Source organism: Desmodus rotundus, chromosome 8 (genome assembly GCF_022682495.2).
Source record: "Desmodus rotundus isolate HL8 chromosome 8, HLdesRot8A.1, whole genome shotgun sequence".
Classification (NCBI taxonomy): Eukaryota; Metazoa; Chordata; class Mammalia; order Chiroptera; family Phyllostomidae; genus Desmodus; species Desmodus rotundus.
This window is the reverse complement of record NC_071394.1, coordinates 31733243-31738141: the sequence shown is the minus strand read 5'-3', so window position 1 is coordinate 31738141 and position 4899 is coordinate 31733243. Positions and strand designations below refer to the sequence as shown.

The 4899-nt window shown below is 39.6% G+C and overlaps 1 pseudogene; it reads left to right on the top strand.

The window, feature by feature from the left end:
• Window positions 1-1525: 1525 nt before the first annotated feature.
• Window positions 1526-2504, top strand: LOC112315748 (5'-AMP-activated protein kinase subunit gamma-1 pseudogene; annotated as a pseudogene).
• The last annotated feature ends 2395 nt before the right edge of the window (window positions 2505-4899 follow it).

The window sequence follows — 4899 nt, the reverse complement described above, 5'->3', positions numbered from 1 at the left end:
ATTGCCCTCTTAGATGGGTGCACCAACAATGTATGGAACAGTTTATTCATTCCATCCAAGCCATTATTGAATGACATGAATTTTTGTTAATATTTGTTATTTTGATAGGAAAAATAGTTTATCACTGAATTTCTTTGGTTACTAATAAGTTTGAACACTTTTTAAATTTTTCATTATCTCTGTCTTGTTTTATTGAATCATTACCTTGAACCATTTTTTCCATTGAAAATTTTGTGTTTATATGCTAAACATAATTTAACATTTAATTATAATATGAACTCTCAGTCTTTGCCTCACCCCTCACCATCACCAGAGGTGACCTTGTTTAAAAAGATGTATTTAAAGGGACTTATCTAAGAAACAGAAGATGATCAAAACTATGAACAGTAAAATGACAACAAACTCACAACTATGAACAACCGAACCTGAAAAAACAAAACAAAAACAAACTGAGCAAACAACTAGAAAAAGAATAGAATCTAAGAAATGGAAATCACATGGAGGGTTATCAGTGCAGAGGGGGAGGGGAGAGAATGGCGGGAAGGTACAGAAAATAAGAAGCATAATTGGTAGGTACAAAATAGACAGGGGGAGGTTAAGAACAGTATAGGAAATGGAGAAGCCAAAGAACTTATATGTATGACCCATGGACATGAACTAAGGTGGGGGAATGATGGTGGGGGGTGTACAGGGTGGAGGGGAATAAAGGGGAGAAAAAAATGGGACAACTGTAATAGCATAATCAATAAAATATATTTAAAAAATAAAAACTAAAACTAAAAAAAGGTGTGTTTATTATGTTGAATATTTTTTTATTTTTCATTTACCATTGACATACAATATTATATCAGTTTCAGGTGTACAACCCAGTGATTAGACATTTATGTCAATATAACTTATAAAGTGATCACTGCAATAAACCTAGTACCCATCTGACGCTGTACGTAGCTATTACAATATTATTGACTATATTCCTATGCTGTACTTCTCATCCCCGTGACTATTCTGTAACTACTCATTTGTACTTCTTAATCCCTTCACCTTTTTTACCCAGCTGCCAACCCCCTCCCATCTAGCAACTGTCAAAATGTTTTTTGTATCTATGAGTCTGTTTCTGTTCTGCTTGTTGATTTATTTTGGTTTTTAGACTCCACATATAAATGAAGTCACTGGCATTTGTCTTTCTTACCTGATTTATTTCACACAGCACCATACCCTCTAGGTCCATTGATGTTGTTGCAGATGGCAAGATTTCATTCTTTTTTATGACTGAGCCATATTGTATTGTATGTATGTAATCTTTATCTATTCATCTATTGACGAACACCTAGGCTGCTTCCATATTTTGGCTATTGTAAGTAATGCTACAATAAACATATAGATGTGTATGTCTTTTCAATTTAGTGTCTTGGGTTTCTTCAGATAAATACCCAGAAGTGGAACTGCTGGGTCCTTCCTTATTTCTTATTATAGTCTTTGTTTTAAAGTATTTTTTGCCTGGGGCAGCCAGCAGGCACCTCCTGCCATGGAGACAGTGACTTCTTCAGACAGGTCCCCAGCTCTGGAAAATGAGCGTCCTCAAGAGACCCCAGAATCCAATAATAATGTGCATACCTCCCTCATGAAGTCCCATAGCTGCTGTGACCTGATCCCACAAGCTCCAAATTGGTTGTATTTGATACTTCCCTGCAGGTGAAAAAAGTTTTCTTTGCTTTGTTGACTAATGGTGTATGAGCTTCCCCTCTGTGGGAAAGTGGGAAGCAGAGTTTTGTAGGCATGCCTACCATCAACAATTTCATCAATATCCTGCACCACTATTATAAATTAGGCTTGGTACAGATCTGTCAGCTGGAAGAACACAAGTTGGAGCTAGGTGTACCTACAGGATTCCTTTAAACCACTTGCCTGCATTTCTCCTAATGTCTGCCTGTTTGATGCTGTCTCTTCATTAATTTGAAACAAGAATCACAGGCTGCTGGTTATGGACCCAGAATCGTACAACACCTTGTACATCTTCACTCACAAGTTCATCATCAAGTTCCTCAAATTGTTTATCACTGAGTTCCCCAAGCCAGAGTCCATGTCTAAGTCTCTGGAAGAGCTACAGATTGGCACCTGTGCCAACACTGGTCTGCACCACTACCCCCGTCTGTGTGGCTCTGGGCATCTTGGTACAGTACCGAGTCTCAGCCGTGCCTGCGATGTATGAAAAAGGGAGTGTGGCGGACATCTCCTCCCAGTGTGATGTGACCAGTCTGGCAGAGGAAAAGCCCTACAACAACCTATATGTGTCTGTGACCAAAGCTCTGCAACGCTGATCACATCACTTTGAGGGCGTCCTCAAGTGCTGCCCATGGGAAACGCTGAAGACCCTATGCTACAGGCTGGTGGCAGCTGAGGTTCATCGACTTGTAGTGGTGGATGGGAATAGTGTGGTCAAGGGAACTGTATCACTGTCAGACATCCTGCAGGCCCTGGTGCTCCGAGGCAGAGAAAAGCCCTGAGCTAGGGGAAGGGGTCAGGCAGCACCAGGGGTTATGCCTGCCCACTGCCTGCATAAAGCTCTGGGAATCACAGAAACCTTGAGAGAGCTGTGACTCTGTTCCCTGCCCAAGAGCCCCTACCCTTCTACCTGGAAGCTGGGGAAGGTGTGGCAGAAGGAAGGATAATGGATTTTTAGCTGTGCTATTCTCACATATGCACTTCAAGAAAACTTTCAGCCTAGCCCAGCCTAGCCCCGGTCCTCTTAGACATACGCCCATTCTTGGTGAACTATGGGCTCTGTGCCCCTTGGGCAAATTCTGATCACTAAGAAATCCCAGACCCGACCTGGCCTTTGCTTCTATTTCTGCCCCTGACTCGCTCTACCCTGAGATAATAGCACAACTCTTTATAAAAATAGTTTTATCCATCCTGTTTCATGCTGTATGGAGGAGGCTGAGTCCATTTATTGATGTTTCTTCCCATAATGAGAGTGAGGAGGACCATGAGGAGGAAGGGCTTTGGGTTCCTGTGCTATATTCATGTGAAGGGAGGTGGAGTTAGGTGGAGAAGGACAGCCGAGTGGTTAGCTGGGATTGTTGCTTTTCATGGCAAGCCTAATTAAAATGGCAGAAACCTCTTCATGGTAAAAAAAAAAAAAAAAAAAAAACCCACAAAATAAAGTATTTTTTGTCTGATATAAATATTGCTACCCTAGCTTTTTTCATTTCCATTTTGATGAAACATATTTTCCATCTCTTTATTTTCAGTCTGTGTGTGCCTTTCAATCTGAAGTGAGTCTCTTGGAGACAGCATATGTAAGAGTCTTGTTTTGTTATCCACTCAGTCTCCATATGTCTTTTGATCAGAGCATTTAATCCATTTGCATTTAAAGTAATTGTTGATAAATAAATGTATTTATTGCCACTTTATTATTTATATTTTTATCTTTTTTTCTTTTTCTTCCTAAATAAGACCCTTTAATATTTCTTGTAATACTGCTTTGGTGGGAATTAACTCCTTTACCTTTTTCTTATCTGGGAAGCTCTTTATCTGTTCTATTCTAAGTGATAGCTTTGCTGGATAGAATAATCTTGGTTGTAGGTTCAAGTTTTTCTTCACTTTGAATATTTCACGCCAATTTCTTCTGGCCTGCAAAGTGTCTGCTGAGAAGTCAGCTGACAGTTTTATGGAGCTCCCTTGTAGATAACTAACTGCCTTTTTCTCGCTGCTTTTAAGATTGTCTGTTTGTTTTTAACTTTTGTCATTTTAATTATAACTGTTTTGGTGTGGGCCATTATGGGTTCATTTTGTTTGACATTCTCTGTTCTTTCTGAATTTGTACATCCATTTTCTTCACCTGGTTAGGGAAGTTTTCTGTCATTATTTTTTTCAGATAGGTTTTCATTTTCTTGCCCTCTCTCTTCTCCTTCTGGCACCCCCATGATGCAAATGTTGGCACACTTGAAGTTGTCCCAGAGACTCCTTATACTATGCTCATTTTTGGATTCTTCTTTCTTTTTGCTGTTCTGATTGGGTATTTCCTGCTATCTTATCTGCCAGAGTGTCAACTTGATCCTCTGCTTCATCTACTTTACTGTTGATTCCCTGTGATATATTCTTCATTTCACTTATGTATTCTTCACTTTTGACTGGTTCTTTAAAAGGTTTTTTAAAATTGTTGTTTCTTCTAATATTCTCTCTAAGTAGTATGCTTTCTTTACCCTTTCTGATTGATTGTGCATCCAGCCATATAGTTCAAGAGTTTTTTTTTTTAATTCACTAAAAAAAAATAACATAAAATTCACCCCCTTAAGCATTTTTAAATGTACAGTTTGGTGGTGTTAACTGTATTTACATTGCTGTGCAACAGATCTCTAGAACTTTTCATTTTGCAAAACAAACTGTTCACCCCTTGAACAACTCTGCATTTCCCCTCTACCCCACTGTTCTTGGAAACCCCAATTCTGCTTTCTGTTTCTTTCTCTCTTTTAAAAATACCTTTGTTGTTGTAAGCCACTGATGTGGTTTTAGATGTTTGTGAGTGCAGCATGACCTGGCTTGCTTGAAGTCACTAATACAGGCCTCGACTTAGCTTTTTGTGGGGGTAAGCCAAGAGCTGGTCTATAAACATGATGAAAAAATGAACCAAATTCTGATCCAGGTCACATGGGAAGAATCTCAAGAAGGCATATGGTGGTGTAATTTAATAGAAAGAAGCTCAATCAGTTTTGTCAACCAATCATTCTGAATCCTGTCTGGAGAGGGATTCTATGATCTGAAGAGCTTAACTAGCCATCATAGCCTGAAACGAGGCAGCCACAGAGGCAAGGCCAGCACTGGCCTCCAAGCCCTGTCTCAGTCAAACTGACCTGAGCATTAGGGTTTCCTGTCCACGTCATGCCTGTAGTGAGTAAA